General features: G+C 40.0%; 1 protein-coding gene and 1 long non-coding RNA gene across 2 annotated transcripts in view; one reads left to right on the top strand and one right to left on the bottom strand.

The window, feature by feature from the left end:
* LOC127569407 (teneurin-2-like) overlaps positions 1-20,368 on the bottom strand; it is a 603,649-nt gene that overhangs the window by 421,762 nt on the left and 161,519 nt on the right.
* Positions 665-14,670, top strand: LOC127569408 (uncharacterized). The gene is made up of 3 exons (XR_007956190.1): positions 665-1,001; positions 11,704-11,845; positions 12,654-14,670. It is a non-coding gene; the product is annotated as an uncharacterized LOC127569408 (long non-coding RNA).

The following is a 20,368-nucleotide window of genomic DNA, read 5'->3' as shown; positions in this document are numbered from 1 at the left end:
ACGTTTCTTTAAACACCTGTGTGGTCTGAAACTGCCTCTTGATGTGGAAAAACGGCACAGGGCCATTTATAAACAGCTACCTTAGTGTTCTTACCAGGTAATTGGAAAATCAAATCCTGAAAACTGAAATTGGACAGTGAAACCCAGCCCTGGGTGGAGGGAGGAAAGTATGGACAACAACAGCACTGAACAACACGACTTAAAATTGCTAATAGTGATTGCATTTCCACACATAACGCGGAACAAACGCAGAATTATCTGATACAATTCCACATCGGCAAATAGTCTCAACACGTACATCACCTGCCAGGAAAGGAGGGGGAGCAGCGCTTACAATAAAACCACATTTCCTTGTTGAATGAACCGCTGCAATTTGAAGGATTTATTGAAGAAAGAAAAATTATAAAAGGGCAGGAAAGAGTTAAATGGTGCTTGGTAACATGAGTAAACTGTAGTCAATCGGCAAAGCCCCCTCCTGCCATGGTCCGGAACTGGGATACAGGCAACACTCGGCAAATATTCAGCAAATAGAATACAAGTGACAAAATGGAAAGGCAAGGATGAGAAAGTGCCAGGGTTTCTTATTCAACTTTTCAGAGGAAGAATAAAAATCTATCATTGTCCTCGAACTCTGGTGATTTTGTTCGAAATAGATGCAATAACATGAGACTTGGAGATCCATTAAACACGCCATGGTTCCGAGAACGGATATTAATTGAGTTTAAGGTGAGCAACACTTCCCCACTAACCCCCAGCTACCATCCCCAGAACACTGTCATAGCCAACAGTTTGCCCTGCAGCCTGAGCGAGTGAGTGGATCTCTAATAGATTGATGGATGGTCCATGGGCTGATGGATGGATGATGTTCCCAGCTCGCACCTACCTGGCTCCGTCGGGAACTTCTTGGGCTTGGCCGTGCCGGAGAGCAGCATGTCCAGGGATCGGCGCTAGAGTGGCCCCGGGGCTCGGCTCACCCTCCGACCCCAAAGCAGACCGCGATGGTAATGAAGGTGACGCTGGAAGTGGGGGTGGAAGGGAGGGTGGTGGTGGCGGTGGTAGGGAACGGCAGACGGGCTGCCAGCTCTCGCCGGGCTGCCGAAGCGGATGGTCGCGGCCGCCGCGGGTTCGAGAAGCGAGTGCGGGATCGGAGCTGCTTCCTTCAGACCGCAGATGGGCAGAGGGGAAGGGACGAAATGAAAGAGGGAGGGAAGGAAATCAGAGAGGGCGAGGGAGGGAACGAAGTAAAGAGAGAGAGAGAGAGGGAGGAAAGGGTGAGAAATGAGAATTAAAACGAAGGGGAGGGAATAAAAGGGGAAGGGAAGGGAATATCACAGAGTGAAGGGAATAAGAAGGAGGGAAGGGGATGCAGGGAAGGGGAAGCAGTTGAAGGAGAGAGAAAGGGCGATTGTATGTGAGAGAGAGGGAGGAGGAAAATGAAGGATAGAGAGAAGGAAAGAGGAGGGGAGGGAGCGAGGGGATGCGGAGCTCCGGCCGGCGAGAGGCGAGCTCCGGCGCTAGCGAGCCCGCCGAGTCGGCAGGGCGATCCCGGAGTTTACTCGCCTCTGGGACATGACGGCAAGGGGGGAGAGGAAGGCTGCAACTCACGGGAGCAAACCTCGGCGAGGAGGCGGGAAGTGGAAGATGAATATAAACAGAGAGAGAGAGAAAAATAAAATGATAGTCCAAACGCCAGAACTGGGGGGGGGGGGGGGGGGGGGGGGTGGGGGGTGGTGGAGGGAGGGAAAGAGAGAGAGGGGGGTCTGCCAGAGAGAGCCAAACGTCAGAGAGAGGTGGTTAGCCTTGTCTCGGCTTCTCTTTCATCTCGGGGACAGAAGGAGGGAGGGTCCGAGAGCAGGAGCAAGTATTGACACTGCGGGGAAGAAATAACTAAGTCCGAGGGATAACTTGAGAAACAGATTTGAATAAAAGGGTCGGGAGTCCGGTAGTGTTCGAGCGCTCCTCTCAGAAACCTGCAGCTGCTGGTGCCAACACCAGTGATTCCATGACAACTGGCGGCAAAGCCAGACAGGTGTACATGCAGCGGATCTCCCCCCACCCCGCCAATGCTGCTCCCCCCACCCCCCACCACTGTCCAAGCAGACATGTGTCGACAAGCGTGCCTCCGGGTCGCTCCCACCGCCACCCCCCCCCCCCCCGCCCCACCTCCACACACACACACACACACACACACGCACACACACAGGCAGACAGGGCAAAGTACAGCAGCGTTTGATCTGCCGCTCTCTCCCACCTCCCCCACCCCCGACCCTTTCACCACTCCCCGCCACCGCCGAATCAACCTGATTCGCGATTATCAAATAAAAGCATCCAAACTCAACACACTGCATCGACTCTGCGCCCACGGAGAAAGAGATGGATGTGTGTATGTGTTTGTGTGTTGCCTTCCTGACGACCATTCAGTGCTCCTGTGACAGTGGGTGAAAGTCAATCTCCCTCTCTCATGCACACACACTCCCTCTCTCTCTCTCTGGTACAGCCACCAGAGCTCAAAGACTCAACTGCTCCCAAGAGCGATTAATCTTCTATTCCTAATTAGATATTTGCTAATTAGCATCTGACGTGTAAAGGAGAAACATTTTTTGGTGATGAAAGGTGCCGGGAGCTAAAGCTTCAATACTGTCTTGTATCTTTGTGGAATATCTAGGCTAAATCTGGATCCATTCCACTGTTAACAGGAGAGCTTTTCACTGTATTTACAATCTTCCTCTTTCCCTTCCCAGGGGTCTCTTTTTTACATTTAATCGTCTTGGATAAAACATCTCAGGTTTATGTCAGTTAAGCAAATGTAAAAGTATAAATGCCACCAAATATTTATCCTCCTAAGACCCCTGACCTAACGTTAAGAGCAAATCAATGTATTTGGGAAACAAACAACAAAGTTCCTCCAACAACATCTGCTTTGAAACAAATTGAAATTTTCCCAATTAAGGTAAATTGCAGGAAGGCAGGATTAGTGTAGTCACACTTATGGCTCTCCATCTCTTCTCCCTTTCCCCAGCCATCAACACATCAGGGATTCCTAACAGTTACAAAATAAACTGAAGCAAAAACATGTAGGAGTACACAGCAGCATATTTCCTAATAACGATTGTCATTGCAAAAAAATGGTTAATATCTTCACTAAGAACAATTCTCCCTTCCGTATACATTCTCCAGGTGAAGAAAAGGGCAAGAAAAATTCCTGGATATTAATACTGGTATTAACCACTCGTACCTGGACTAAATTAACCGATGTGACCAACTACCTGATTTTTAGGTGTGGAAATGTATTTACAATATACTCAGTGTCTCTTTACAGGACATATGAGAGACCGACCACTCATTCCATTAGGGAAAGAAAACCTTCAACAGACAGATAGTAGCTGTGAAAGAAGGTGCTCATCACCTCCTTTGCAAGGACAATTAGAGATAGGCAATAAATGCTGGCTTTACTCATATCCCAGGAAAGAATTTTAAAAAAGTGGAAAATGGTACCTTAAAATCAACAACTTCTGTTCCACAAACAACATGAAATTAGGTCCATTGTAGGGAACCAGCAGCTTTAAAAAGACATGCATGTTTAGATCATTCCTTTCATGCCAAAAAAGATTAGTTTCTATTCTGTCATTACACGGAGAGTTGAAGTAAAATCTATCAGCAATTAAACCTGCATTACATTCTATTTGCTCCATTCCACTACTTCCCTGCCGATAATAGTAATTGTAGTTTACGGCGGCACTTGTTCTATAATTCAATTCCGCTCCCCCCCCCCCCCCACAACCTGAGAGGATGGAGTTACGCTGACAAATCTTGTGAAAATATCATTGCTTATCACATAAGCCTTTTTTGGCAGTGGAGGTTGACTGGGTCTCTAATGTACAGAAATATAAAAGCTTGGAGGTCAGCAGTGCAGACCACACGATGCAGAGATTAATCCTTGTTCCTTGTCCTGAAGTATCTTTAAAACAGATGCGAATAAATCCACACCCTCTTAGTTGCAGTAAAAGCATAGTTATGGGATATATACAACTTTAAATGACTAATGAGAGATATTAGAAAGTGATTAAAAAGTACTAATCTGCATTCCGACGTTTCCATAAACCATGAGGGGTGAATCAGGAGCAGGATCTAATTGTCACTAGACACCCCCTCAAAATGAAATTGCAGGTTTAAGTAATTTGTTGGAATTGGCAGAGGAATAATAAATATCGCCCACAGAATGAATTGGTTGAGACAATCACTGTTCACAAAATTAAAGTGAAACAAAGTGGAATAATTTTATCAGCATCACAGGGTACACATTCATGAGAGAAAGCATACAAAGGATGCTGTTTAATTTCTGAGTACAGGAAACAAGTAACTTGGATTATTACTCAGTTTAAAAATTACTTAGATAATTCAGGTAAAAGTATTCTCTTGATGCTCAGTACTTGTGTTCATTATTCTTTTGCAAAATACTGCAGATGTTTGAGAACAAAGATTAAAAAAATAGAAAATGGTGGAGATACTTAAGACGTCAGCCAGCATCTGTGGAGAGAGAGAAGACCTCTAGAAGGTCTTTTCTCTCTCCACAGCTGCTGTCTGACCTTCTGAGTATACCCAGAATTTTTTGTTTTTATTTCATTATTCTCTACATTTTATACAAAGGATGTATTATTTTGTGATAATGATCTTCAGATGTTCAACAAATTTGCAATGATTAGTGTGAGTGGCAGCAACAGGAACCAACTTAGCCACTGAGGTTCTGTATGATGCTTGCTGTCGAATGTTTGCTCTCAACAATCCCACAGTATAAAAGAGAGATCCGCAGCCAGCAATAAAGATCCCAGGGTCCTGATGTATCATAATAGCAAAGTGACTAAAATCTACTTGAACTTTCCTTTTGGAATTTATAAGCTTATGTTGGCCCCTCAATAAATTTCATGCTTTATAATTATTTCCAAGTTTTGATTTACATTTACATGTTATATTGAGAATAATTATCCATTGATCATTCCTTTGTAAAGTCAGAAATTATACCACAATCAACATCCATTTGTGTGGACCTTGTTATACTTTCAGGACATAGAACAAAAAATGTTTGAAGTATGGATCATCCAATCACATGTACGAAACAACAACTGCAAACAATAACAGTCATCTGCATAAGGTTTCATTGCAATAATTGCAACACAGCCACCAATCAGTAACCATGCAATTTTAACTTGAGTTATTTGTTATTTTTCATCAGAATATTGTTTCCCTTTCATGTGCAGGTAATTAAATAACCCCTTCAACACCTGATACACTTGGAGTAATAACAAAGGTTTCATGGAATTGTGCAGTCTGAGTACTAGACAATAAACGGCACACTTAGTATATATATGTGTGTGTGTGTGTGTGTGTGTGTGTGTGTGTATGTATATATATATACATACACACACATATATATATATATACACACACACACACACACACACACACACACACACACACACACACACACATATATATATATATGTATATATATATATATATATATATATATATATATTCCTGTGTCTATTAAAATAAGTTTGCATGAATGAGCAACATTCATATGGTAACTCACACACTGCGTAATCTCGGGGCCAATGCGTATTAACAGTTAACAATATGCCAAGAGTTGCAAAAAAGTATTAGTCCACAAAATTTCTAACACCACATTTGCAAGATGCAACAGAACCGTACAATGTCACAGTTGGGTGCTGCAATGAGGCAGAACATTGGCAGCTTGAGCTTCTGTGGAAAGGGAGGTTGTGACTTTGCACACTAACATTTCCCATGCAGTTTCTGCAGGAATTTTATATTTGTGTTAAAAGAGGAATGCTCAACCCTCGTATAACATCAACAACAAGTTCCATTTATTTGGCATCTTTAATGTAGTGAAACAAAGGAGTTTTAACTCATAAAATTTGACATTGCTTAAGTATATATGATCAAAGAACAGAAGACCAAAAGCTGAGTCAAAGACATATTATCTTATTTCAGAAAGACTTAGAGTGGTTAGACAGTCAGAAACATTTCTTTCTAGAGCTCAGGGTCTTTCGGGTAAAGGTAAGACTAGAGTAGCAGTAAAAATCAAGGGTTAGAATTGAAGAGGGGCAGTTATTTCAGAAGGTTATGGGGGGGTGAAGGTGGAAGAATATTGTGAGGAGGAGGAACGAAACAGTGGAAGGATCTGGAAAATATGATAAAGAGATTAAAATCAAGACATTGCTTAAAATGCAGGTCAGCAATGGATACTGGATGAATGTGACTTGGTTTGGCTTATGCCATCAGAAGCAGTTTGGGGTGAACAAACTTACAGAGGGTATAATAAGAGAACCCCCCCCCCCCCCCCGAAGTGTGTTTAACTAGCAAGTTTGGAGCAAACCTCAGTATGAAGTTTGGAACTGGACAATGTTACAGAGCTACAGGCAATGTTAGTCATGGTGCAGATCCGTGGTAAGAAGTTTCGGGTCAAATATGCCAAGTTTGAAAACAATTTTTTCAATTTCAAATAACTGCCAAGAAGGATAGAGTCTATGGCTGGAAAATGGAGATTGTGACTGGGATTGAAGACAAACTTTATAGCTTTTCTAATATTTAGTTAGAAGAAATACAGAACTCAATGGTGGATAAGCTGTCTGATAATTTAGAGGCAGCAGTGGGGCTGAGAAAGTTGTTGATGAGGGAAACTGGGTGTCATTAGCACATGTGTAAAACCAGTTGCAGTGTTTTAAGACAATGTTGTCTATGAACACATGCATATGAGCCCCGTGAACTTAGCATCACAGATTACGCATGTGAACTTTACACTCTTTAAGATGAATGATATCAGTACTGAAAAATAGAACCCTTTCCCATTGAGTAAACTTATCTGGACCAAGATTTAGTTATGAACTAAAGTGAAAAGTGAAATCAGAGATGCGGACAAAACATTTGTCCAGGGGATTGTTTGACTATTGTGTTTTGAAGGGAAATATTGATAAACTATGGAAATACTAAAAATATAGGACTGGGAAGAGACCCAGACAATGGAGTTAATTCTCAAGTGCTCTTGCAAATCCAGCATAGAAAAGATTTTCCTGATGGTTTCCTTGTCTGCTCTGTATATGGCTATATATATGTAAGCAGCAATCTCATAGCATATAACTCATCTGACAAATGTATTTTTTTTCCATTTTGTACACCAGCCATCCTGGTGATCTGAAGGAGATTAACTTTGTCTCAATTTGAGACAATTAAAGACAATTTTGCACGATGGGTGTCCTGCCATCAGTTAGAAATGCTTAAGTTAATTTCATATATGATTTTCATTAGTGGGAAGAAACTAATGGAGCTGGATTTGCCTAACTTCCACGGGCAAATGAATATAATTGATACTTTTCTCTGCCACCCAGTGTCCATTACCATGTCTAAATTGAAATCCAAGTAACAGATAAAAATGTATTGCACCAGTTCTTTTAAATTAACCACAGTGCCTAACACTGCATGGACTAGTCCTGGCGACTAATATGACAGATTTTCAGCTGCATTTTTTTTCAACAGACAATTCCTGAATGGTTCAGGAATTTAGTTGCTCCAGAACATTTACCAAATATGTTAATGATATATGTTAAATACATTGCTACCTTTAATCAAAATCAGAAAGCTTCTCAGCACCACAGACATCAACAATCCATCTCTGTCAGCAAGCCCATCAAACTCACATCTTACCTCTCAGAGTGAATATTTACTGAAACTAAACTGTCTTTCCTTTTCTCCCCAAAGATTTGTCAATTTAAATTTAATAAGACATGGTGAGAGGATTTAATTTTTTTTTATGACAACAGCCTTAGTTAGGTCAAGAAGAAGCAGAGTGAGATTTTATCTGTTTAAAATTATGAAGTGTTTCAGGCACATTAGCCCTCTGAGTACTGAAGTCCCCTTGGCACTGAGAGCATCATCGACAAGAGCAATACTCGAATAAAAGTGTTACGTACCGTGAAAGGCAAAGTGATGCAACAAAACAAAATTTCAGTAATAACAGGCAGCTGTACTGCAGCAAGACTCTGTAGCAAGTATTATAAAATTAGCGCACAGCTTGAGTCCTTCTTTGAGACCAGTTCTCCATTTGCTGGTATGAAACTGGCAGCTATGACAAGATTAAAAGTTGAGTAATGAATAAACCGAGACTCCTCAATTGGTGTTGTTTTATTGCTGGTGGTAACCCATTTAAATTGAATGACCATTGGTGCAAAGACAGCAAAATCTCGGGTTTAATCTGTTATACAGAATAGTTGATCAAAGAAAAAAAAGGGAACTACTTAGGATGGCACAATAAAGAGAGAGAGTGAGGGAGATGGGTATTTACATATGAAACAGAAACCTTCAATATGTACTTTGTTGTATTGTATACTGGTACTATGTTTTTCTTTTTTTAAGTAAGGTTTATCATCAAGTAAATAATACTTAAGTTAGAAAGCAGCTCCAGTATGTTATCTACCCGGCCATCCTGATAGCATGTCTAATTCAGTGGCTGGTGCTGACTTAACCATGTGTGAACAGTACTCTGAACCTAAGAGCACATATACATGGTCAATTGATTTAGAAACTAGAAATCAGCAGATGCCTGCTGAAACTCACCTAGGGCAGATCTTTCAGAAAGAAGAGGGGACGGAGAAGCAAATGAATAATCTGTCCTGCCCAAAAGACATTTTTGTTTTGTAATGATTTGCTGATTACTAGGTAGTGCAAGTGATTTTGATTTATCATTATGACATCAATCTGTAAATCAGCTCGGATCACACAAAGGAAAAGTTTTAACTGGATTTCTCTGAGGGATAAGCTTTTCTTTCACCTTGGATTCAGAAGCCTGCCATAACTTTAATACGGGACCAAGCCAAGACTAATCCGATTAAAGTTGGAGAGATCAACATGGCAGGGTTTGTTGTGGTAAACAGTTTGCAGTTAACTTTGCCTTATTCATAACATTGCAAGTTTCTTTGTGTGGGTTTATGAAGTGCAGTGGACAGATTGATGAAGCACTCAATTTACATTGTTGTCATCTTTTATACAAAGCTTGTTACTTTTGATTCAACATTAATACATTCCAAGTTGAAAATGAAACCAAGGGTCCATTGTGAAGGACTGCGGTGGATTAAACACGGCACTTATTATCAGCCAAATTGTTCATGACTGTACAACAAAGCAGTGGAACCCAACTGAGAAACCCCTTTGCCAAGACGTTAACAGTGCTTTAAGCGAAGAAAGTGGTCCAATTCATTGTGGGATTAAAACATGGTAAAAAACCATTCCAATCATGATTGGAGCTGATGAAAAGCATTGTTGCCCATCAGTTCTTAATAGCTTTTTACACTACCATAAACAAATCTCAAACTCTCCCATCTACTAACTGTTTTGATGAACATGCTAACATTTTTCATGCCACAATAGGGAATCTTAAACAATAATTCTTCTGTTAATTAGCACATTAGGAAAATAAACAAATTAAGCAACTTTAAAGTGTCCATGAAATTGGGATTGCATGTGGAGCTACTAGGCAGGTGGGCACTGTAGGTTCTGCAGAATGGTCGAGGGTATCATCTGGAACATCCCATGTGTATGCTGATTAATGAAAGGTTTTAACTGTACACGGTGTTTATTGCAAACATGATTCTGCACTGCCATTGAAAGAAAAAGAAAAGCACAGTGAGGATTTCCTTTATAGGTTCTGCTTTTAGAATTTGTTCATCAGTTTCTTGGGAGGATTTTTTTTGTGCTCAGTATACATTAATGCTCTCAGCTTCTTTCTACTTAATATACCATTCAGCAGCAGTCAGCTGAGACATTATTATATTTCTTTTTATTTTGCTGAGATGCCAGTCACTCTCCAGTGATGGCAGCATTACATAGAGGATAGATTACTGGTGCACTAGTGTAGGTCAGATCGGGATGTTTATTCTGCAGTGATTAAAATAACATAAGGACATGAGAATGTATTGAAACAAAAAGGTAATTTGGACCATCAAGTTCATTCAGCGCAATTAATCACACACAACTTGCACTGTCACAGATTCTCTCCACAGTTTACTTTGTTTCCTTAGGGAGGGAAATAACTACAGGAAACACCATCAAGAAAAAAAACTCCTAAACCCACACCAAATGGGAAAACCTTTCAGAACTTGAATCCAACACAACTCAACCTGACCTGCTGTATTTTTCAGAGGTGGCCAGAACAGGACTGAAACCAAGGAATTAATGACCTGTTTTATGTCACAGCCATTCGAGGAACGATTAGGACAGGCACGATAGTGTAACGGTTAGCGTAACGCTATTACAGCTCCAGCGACCCAGGTTCAATTCCCGCCACTGTCTGTAAGGGGTTTGTACGTTCTCCCCGTGTCAGCGTGGGTTTCCTCTGGGTGCTCTGGTTTCCTCCCATATTCCAAAGACGTACGGGTTAGGAAGTTGTGGGCATGCTATGTTGGCGCCGGAAGCATGGCGACACTTGTGGGCTGTCCCCAGAACACTCTATGCAAAGGTGCGTTTCACTGTGTGTTTCGATGTACACGTGACTAATAAAGATATCTTATCACATTTTATCTTAAATGAAACACCTTCACGCTTTCTATCCCATCTTTACAAGACAATGGTGGCAAAGATGATGCTAGCCCATACTACCTTCCTTTCAAAGTGCAGACAATGTTATTGTTCAAAAAATCAGCTTAACTTGGTAGGGCTAATTGCTTGAAATAGTGTCAGCCAAAAGAATGTCATCAAATCCTCCCACACAGAATTTCATAAAAGTGATTTGACAGTTTAGATGGAGGAGTCATCTGAGCCATTGTAATGGATGGTACCTTTCTCAGAGGCACACTCACATGTCCATTTAGATTTCTTCTCCCTTTGTTCATCTTTCCCAAACCCTCCCTCTGCCCCCCCCCCAACCTCCTCCACCTTGTTCCATCTGCTTATCACTTCCCCCACCCCATCTGGTTCCGCCTACCAACCTCTGTCCCACTCCTCCCCCGTACTGTTATATACTGGCAAAAATTCCTCTTAGTGCTGATGCAGAGAATCGAGCCGAAACGTCAACAGACACCGTTTGCCTCCTAGGTGCTGCTTGACCTGTTGAGTCCTTCCAACTTTGTTTATCATTGCACATGTTCCAAGTCTGGTCTCACACCCTTGTTTATTTGAGACTCGCTTCCATCTTTCTAACTCACAGTTCTAGACTGTTAAAACAAAAATGGGACCTCTGTGTAACTATTTTACTTGGACAAAATGTACAGGCTATGTTTTAGGAATTTGTGTTTTCAGAATTCTCAAGGTCATTGGTCATCTTTATAAGAGAAAACTTCCTCAGCCGTGAGCTACAAACAATCTGTTGGAGGAACTCAGCATGTTGAGCAGCATCTGTGAAGGAAAAAGAATTGTCGACATTTCAGGTCAAACCACTGCATCAGGACCTGCAATAGGTCCCCTTCCAGCACTCCTCTTTCCTCCCTCATGCGACCTACACAAAAGGCAGTGCCAGTCAGCAAAAGACCTGAAATTCACTTCTGAAGAAGAGAAAATTGCTCAGAGCATTGGTATGAGACTAAAGACCCAATTTTAGATCTGTCTTGAGGCTTTCAGTTTGCAGCATGTGCTTTCTGTGCATTGCCACTTCTGGCCAAAGAATAATGTTTATGTCACACTCTATTTCCTTCTCTGAAGGTCCCTGTCTCAGGCACCAGAAGATCAGAAATTTGAGAAAGGACAGTAGGAGCATGAGACAATCTCCGTCCAGAGGAGATGACATCACATGGAACAGCCATTGAGTACTAAAATCCAACATCCCACTTCCATGACAGGACAGGTAATGGAGATGGACTTCCTTAGATACATACATTTGATATAAATTCATCATTTTCCAATCTTATTCAGAATATAACAGTTGGGACATTATGTTGCAATTTTACAAAATGCTAGATAGGCCATACTTGGAGTCTGGTTGCCACCCTGTAGGAAGGATGTAGTTGTGCTGGAGAGAGTGCAGAGGAGATTCATTGGGATGTTGACTAGAGTGGAGGATTTTAGTCATGGGGAGAGACTGGATAGGCTGGGCTTGTTTTCCCTGGAGTGAAGGAGGCTGAGGGGTGACCTAAAAGACATATATTAAATTACAAGAAGCATTGACAAGGCAGATAGTCAGAATCTTTTTCCCCATGGGAGGCAATAGGTAACAAGACGGCGTAGGTTTAAGGTGAGAGGAAGGAGTATTAAAGGAGATTTGAGGTGAAAGTTTTTTTTTACACTGAGAATGATTGGTATCCGGAACTCTCTGCCAAAATTGGTGGTGGAGTCAGATATAATCACTACATTTAAGAGATGTTTAGACAGCCACTTAAATAGGCAAGGCATCAAAGGATACAGACCTAGTGCAGGTAAATGGGATTAGTGTAGATAGGCAAAAAGGTCGGCAGAGGCATGATGGGCTGAAGGGCCTGTTTCTGTGCTGTACAACTCCATGACTCTCTGACTCTTAAGCTCGCTTTCAGAAGCGAAGTTGCATTGCACTGACTACATTTAAGCAAAAATCTATTTAGCATACAGCAGAAGAGTCATTTCCCTAATAATCTCCAACCTCACTTGAGGCTTATTGATTTTGTATTCATCTCTTCTAGTGACGAGCAAAGATCACAGGACCATGACTATCAAGGACCACAGCCCGAGTGAACTCTGAAAGTCCTACCGCTGGGAATGTGCTGCTACTGCTGAGATATTCTATATTTTTGATAAACTTAATGTGATTCAAACCCAACCACCTTCTTCATCCTATTTCCTTTTTGAAGTTCCAAGCAAAGCACCTTCCCCAGGAAATAAGATTGTCAAAGAGACCCACTGTCTGGTATCTCTGTCAGTAATGCCCAACATTATAACCAGCATTACACAGTGTGGGAGAATTATATAGAGTGACTGAGTTTGCTTATTTCTCTCTCTCCCACTGGGGAAATGTTTCAGTCCCACTTGGCACCTGCCTATGGCAACACTGTGGAGATCAGCAGCTCAGAGTGTGTGGAATAATCAGAATGAACTCACACTGTGAAGCACTACAGCACAATGTGGACCTGTAATCTTTCACAGCTTTTAAATTCTCTGTATTTTCTGCAGCATCTTGGGTGATGGTCTCTTCTGTGAGTGGTGAAGTAATATAATTGCCATTTTATAAGTAGAATTAAACTTGTATTTACAAATAACACAGAGAAAATCTTCCCCGTTGTTGGAAATTGTAAGATATAAACTACCACTGTATGATAATATCATAGACAAGTATAAGATAATAGGTTCTTTACATTGTTATATTATTGATGAGTAAATCATTAGATTCATTCAAATTCTACCTCCTTAATCAATGTGTCCCTGGCCTACATATCCTTGGGAGTGTGTTATGTCAACAATGAAGGAATTTCCAAAGAGGAATATATTTAAATTGGTTGATCAATTCTGCCCAGAGAGCACCTCAATGCACAAGTCACTGTGGTACATGAATAATTTCTTTGATGTTGAGATTTACAGATCATGATGATGTCTATTGACAAATGCTTCAAATTTTTTCCTCTATTTTCTCTACAAATTTTTCACCAGTTTTCTTGTAAATTCCCTCATCTGAAAATGTATTAAGAAGCCAACAAATCACTGATAGTTTATGGAAACATATTTTGCATCCAAAATATTTATGTTAGCTGGAGGTATGACTGAAAGTTCCTTCAAAGATCCCTACATTCAGAATACTCAAGAAACTACACATCATATTTGATTATAATAGAGCTAAATAATGCAGATGCTGGAAATAAGAAATAAAAACAGAAAATGCTGAAAGCTCTCAGAAGGTCAGCCAACATCTGTAGAAAGAGAAACAGAGTTAACATTTCAAGTCAACGTTCTCATGAAAGGTCATTGTTCTGAAAAGTTAACTGTTTTTATCTTCACAGATGTTGCCTGAATTGCTGAGTATTTCCATCATTTTTTGCTTTAATTCTAAGGCTGGTCACTTTGTCTATATTATAAAAGAATATATTTCTTAAATTAAAAAAAAAGCTTAAGCCATATTTTTGGCATCCAAACTAAAATATCGTGCTTGAGTTATTATGGAAAGTTGGAGCATCTCAAAAGATTTGTTTAGCGATTCCTATTATTCTTATTCAATAATACATCCGGACATGCTTTTGGTATCAGATGTGCTGACAAAACATTTTTTAAAAGGGATATATTCACTGTATAATTTTAAGTTACAGATCTAATTAGGGCCATGGTGTCCTCATCAGATTGCTGTTAAATTCATTACAATCTTTATCCTTTTTATTTGGTAAGCTACCCGGCTGTGCAATTGATCTTCAGAGACTGCCCCTTTAAAAATGAAGCTGGATCTAGAGTATTAGTCTTCACAGCTATTTATAGGCTCCTGGACACAGCTGTCAATTGTCGAGTGACACGTCACACGCTTTTTCACTAATCACTCGTCTGGTTAGTGAAATGCCGTTTTCTTCCATGGAATAAATGGAAAGAAAAGACAGCTGATCCTGGTTAGATAAAATTGCATTTTTCTCCAGCATAACCAAACTGAAGATGAATTCGTCAGTGGTTCTGAATTCAATAATTGTACCGTTCAGTACGTATATAATAACAAAATACACCATGTATTACCACATTACTTTCCTAATTATAACAGCCTTCTATTAAACATTAAGAGCTCTAAGAGCCAGCACCACAAGCAGTCCATACAGCACTTTGAGCATTCCCTATCATCCAATAAAATCATGGGTAGACTGCACAAGTACACTTTCCCATTCCTTCTACATATCCCCTGACTTCCTTAATGTCCAAAAAATCAATTGATCTTAGTCTTCAATATGAGCTTCCATGGTCCCCCAGAGCAGAGATTTCCAATGAGTCACAAGAGTGCATGAGAAGAAATTTCATCTCACTTCAGTCTTAATTGGCTGGTTCTGGATTTCTGATAAAATGAATCCGATTTCTCTATGACTCTCAAGGAAGTGGAAATAGTCTCCCAGCACCTTTGTCAACACCTCAAAGAAGAGGGTAATTTTTAATCAGAGCACCTTTCATTCTTCAAAAGTTCAAAGAATATAAGACAATTCTTCCAATTCTTTCCTCGCATGACAGCTCTCTCTCCCCCAAAATCAATCTCGTGAACATTCTGTTGCACTCTGCTCCAAGACAAGTACATCTCCTTCTGGCTTAGAAGAGCAAGATTTTATTCCAGGTGTGGTCTCACCAGAGTCAAATATATTGCAGCAAGTACACCACTTGCACAATTATCATACTCACATACATAACAATAAGAGTTGCCAGTTCACTGGAAGATAAGGTGGGTGTCAATTGGGGATGTGGGGAAGGTCAGGATCTCAGGGGTTGAACTGGGGCAGTGAAGGGATGGCGGAGTCGAAACAGCTGCTGGGCAATGGTGAGGCCAGCTTCTACATAAGTGAATCCTGCTGTTCATGGGCTACGCTTCTGTTCATGAAAATCACTGATTTGGTGCACAGGCATGTGTCATAGACTGTTGGATATCAATCTGCATTGGTGTTTACGATGCATGGAGGACCAGAAAGGAAAATCATGGACTTATTAGAGTGCTGACCATTCTGGAGAGACTTTCTGACAAAATTGTTCTGCATTATGTAGAGAAATGTTGCATTACCATATCTTTTCATAGTCTCTTACTTTTATTTTCCAATCCCATTGCAATGAAGGACAACATTTTATTTGCTTCTCTAATTGTTCAATCTCATAGAATACAATGTTATATAAAATGTACTACTTGATTACACCATCATTCACAGAATAAGAAGCTGAATATGTTGCACGATTGTAACCTTTGAATGATTCATCAGCATGATTTGGATCCCCTGTTGTATTACACCCGCCATAAAAAAAACCTCTGGTCTGTATTATTCAATACAATGCTGGAGACTGTGGGGACAGCTTTAGTTCATTGTTGGTGAAATAACATTTTTGCTGGCTTTCAGTATCACAGATAACAACAAATGGAAACCAAAATCAAATCATGTATGTTCTGAATGGCAGTGGTATTGGACTTTATTTCATTTCCTGTCACAGGGATTAATATACTCTGAAAATCTCATGTAATAATACTCCATTGACATGTTGTAACACATCCTACTCTGTACATATAATGTGTATTGTCGAAATTTAAAGGATATATTGTAAAATTATTGTTTATTACACACCTATTAAATATGATACTATTACATACTTATTAAATATGATACTATTAAATATGATTAAATATGAGTACTGAGAATTAATACTCTTGTACATATTGCACTGTGAAGCAGAAGATAGCACCATGAAATAAGAATGACAATTTAGCCTTTCTCTTTATAGAAGCTAACAAATTTACCTTTTTTTTTGCATTTTGTGTTCTTCTCATTGGATTGACACCATTTGTGTTTTCTTTTCAAATATATCATTTCGTATAATATTCTTGAATAAAGTGAGTTAATTAATTGAAATGTAATGTACTTGCACAACAACACACAATCCCTCTAGCTAACCCGAAACAATATACTACATGATCTCACCAACAAATTGTCACTTTCAAGTCTACCCCTATATAACCTTTAGATATGTTGTTTACTTGAAACAGATCAGCAATATGTTAAAATTATTTGATTTAACTTCTTTTATGAGGGATGAAACAGCAAGGTCCAAAAGTATGTGAGTTTTTGCATGATTTGGAGGAGGGTGATGTATGGTATCCAAGTTTGCTGATGACGCAAGGAGAAAGGGCATTTTGAGATGAGGACATTGTGATTCTGTGATGGGATATAGATAGATTTTGGGTGAAAACTTGTCAAACTGAATTTATTGTGGGAAAGTGTGAGGTCATGCACTTTGGTCAGAGGAAATAAAAGGCAGATTATTATCTAAATGGAAAAAGAAAGCAAATGAGTGAGTACAGAGGGATCTTGGTGTTCTTGTGCAAGAATCATGAAAAGTTAGCAGGCAGGTGCAGCAAGTAGTTAAGAAGGCAAATGGCATATTAGTTTTTATTGCAGAGGGGTTGGAGTTTAGAAATAGGCTACAATTTGTTACAATTGTACAGCATGGAGGTGAGGCCGCACCTGGAACTCTGCTCATGGTTTTGGTCCTCTTAACTAAGAAAGGATACGGTATCATTGGAGGGAGTCCAAGAGGGATTCACTAGGCTAATTTGGGGGATGAGAGGTTTGCCCTATCAAGACAGGTAAAACAGGTTGGGTCTGTCTTCTTTGGAGTTTAGAAGAATGAAGGGTGATCTTATTGAAACCTAAGATACTAAGGTGGCATAACATGGTTGATGTTGAGATATTTTCACAAATGAGAGAGTCTCGAATGAGGGACATGGTTTGAAGATAGAGGGCGGCCATTTAAAACCGAGGTACATAAAAATTTCTTTGCAAAGATGGTAGGGAATTTTTGGAATTCTCCAACCTAGAGGGTTATAGAGGTTAGATCATTAGAAGTACCTAATATGAAGGTATATGAATTTTTGAAAGATGGGGGAGCTGAGGGCTATGGGGATCTAGTACAGGGGAGAAGCTGAGGCCTGGATAGATCAGCCGCGATCAAATTGAATGGCAGGGCAGACTTGTGAAGTCAGTGGCCCACTCTTACTCCTATTTCTGTGAATATTAAATTATTGCTAGTTAAGCTTGCTTATACACAAAATTGATGCATGTTGAACTACAAAGATTGAAGAAATTATACTTTTGAGCAATCAACACTTGAATATCACTACAGAGTTCTTCAGGGCAGTATTCTCAGTTTGATCATATTCAGAAGCTTCATTAACGACCTTCTCACAGTTATAAGGTCAGAAAAGGGCAAGTGTTCGGTTTCATTCCCAACTCCTCGGGCAGCCAACTCACCATGTTCTCAAGCAGCAAGACCAGGGTAACATAGAAAAATGAAAACAGAAAATGCTGGCAATATTCAGCAGGTTAGACAACATCCCTGGGAACAAAGCAGAGTCAATATTTCAGGTCAATGACCACCCATTAAATTATTGACTGGAATGTCATCAACCTGAAACAGTAACTCTGTTTCGCTCTCCACATAAGCTGTCAGACCTGCTGAATAATTTCAACATTTTCTGATTACATTTTAGACTTCCAGCATTTGCTTTGTTTTTTTTCACTTTTGAATTACTGTAAAACATTCAATCTTATTAGGTAGCAGGGAATTTCATGACAAATAAATGCCAGGTATGGTCCATGCCCAAATAGAGAGAGCTGAACCACATCAGGTTCAACTCTCCCCAGTTGAACATGATCCTTGATGGACATTCAAAAGTAATTACATCACCAAATCCTCTACTGTCAACATCCAGAAGGGGTGTGGGGTGTGGGGGTTGGGATGAGGAACTTCACAGACCAGAGTTTAAGTGAACTAGCCACATAAATGCTGTAGCTGTGATTGCAGATTGGAGTCTGAGCATTCAGACCCTGTGTTGAGGGTTTTACTTTCCGATTCAAAGTATATTCACCATTGACAAAGCAAGAATGTGATAGAACTTGACTGGGTGAGTGCAGAGTTGACAGCATTCCAATAGCCTAGCTTCATCCAGAGCAGCTCACGTGAATTGTATCCCATTAACCACCTAAAGCTTCCATTTCCTCCACCACCAGCAGTGTGCACTACGTGAAAGATGCTTTGTAAGAACTCGCCAAATCTTCTTCAGCAGGATAGCTCAATCCTGCAATCTCTATTGCTTAGAAGGACAAGAGCAACAAGCAGAAAGGAATATTGCCACATGCTATCCTGATTTGGAAAAATGTAGCCATTACTTCATTGTTGTCGGTCTAAATCCCTCGACTGCCAAACCAACAGCACTGTGAGAGAACCTTCACAGAAGCTGCGGATGGTTCACTCCACATTCACAAGAGTAATTAGGGATGATCAATGAATGTTTGCATTACCAATGATGACACATAATGATGAATAATATAGGTAAATATATTTAGATCACCACAGAAGTAACATTGAATATTTAGCTTGTAGCAGTTCAATTAGTTTAAATGCAATTTTGAAAAACTGAAGCAAAATACAACAGGACAAAATGCAATGGTGAAACATTGGTCATACAAGTAAGAGGACAGAATAGTAAGATTTTTTTCATTTTTCTCCTCTCGGACAAAACGTGCCACAGTTCTCGTAAAACCAAGAACACCATTTCCAAAAATGCTATGTCGCCTTGAACGGTACAGGGTACCTGTGGGATTGCTTAAGCACAAACACCTTCTCAGCACTCCCCAGAGTTAGACCTTCTGCAGTGACATACTGGGTGAAAGTAATGGCAATATTTATTCAGGCTGTGAGTAGAATGTTACTCACCCTAATCCACTGACTGCTGAGATAACACAGGAGGCTTACAGCAGTAAATGATCAAAGTAGCCTCAATCCCTATGCAGGGGTACTGCATGAATAATATCAAGGACATTTTTTTCATGCAAAAGACAAGGAAAGGATACAGAAAGTATTCAAATTTTCATTCGTCATCTAACAGCATCAAATACTATAAATAACATTGGAATCACTGGATGAACAGGTACTATCAAAGATCCTGTCAAGGGACATCTTCTCTGTCAATAAAATGTTCAAATATTATGTCTCAACTTCTTTATAAAAATAATACTTCAGTGGAAAATCTAAACCTGATCATGTACGATTTTAAATACATCACAGAAGGTGAAATGCAACATATTAATGTATCGCGATATGATCTTAAAATATTAATTGTATCAACAAATATTCCTGCAAACTTGTACAATGACACTTTATGGCTGCACAAACACATAAATTAATGTAAAGATCTGTGGGGGAAAACAGCAAAACTCAAGATATAATTGATAATATTGGAGGCTAGTAGGCTAATCTGGAAGATTAAGACACATTGAATCCATGATGACTTGGTAGATTGGATTCAAAATTGGCTTGGCCATAGAAGACAGAGGGTAGTGGTGGAGGGGGTTTTGCTCTGAATTGGAGTCTGATATCACTGGTGTTCCACAGGGATCAGTGCTAGGACTTCTGTTGTTTGGTGATATATATCAATGATTTGTATGAAAATGTAGATGGGTTGATTAACAAGTATGCAGACAACACAAATACTGGTGGAGCTGTGGATAGTGAAAAAAGTTGTCAAAGGGTGCAGCAGGATATAGATCAGTTGGAAATATGGGAAGAGAAATGGCAGATGGAGTTTAGTCTGGACAAGTGTGAGGTGTTGCACTTTGGGAGGTCAAATGTGAGGGGAAAGTATACAGTAAATGGCAGGACCCTTTGGAGCATTGACGTACAGAGGGATCTTGGG

This window comes from Pristis pectinata, chromosome 4 (genome assembly GCF_009764475.1).
Source record: "Pristis pectinata isolate sPriPec2 chromosome 4, sPriPec2.1.pri, whole genome shotgun sequence".
Taxonomy (NCBI): domain Eukaryota; kingdom Metazoa; phylum Chordata; class Chondrichthyes; order Rhinopristiformes; family Pristidae; genus Pristis; species Pristis pectinata.
The sequence above is the reverse complement of the archived record's forward strand: the minus strand, read 5'-3'. Positions and strand labels throughout refer to the sequence as shown.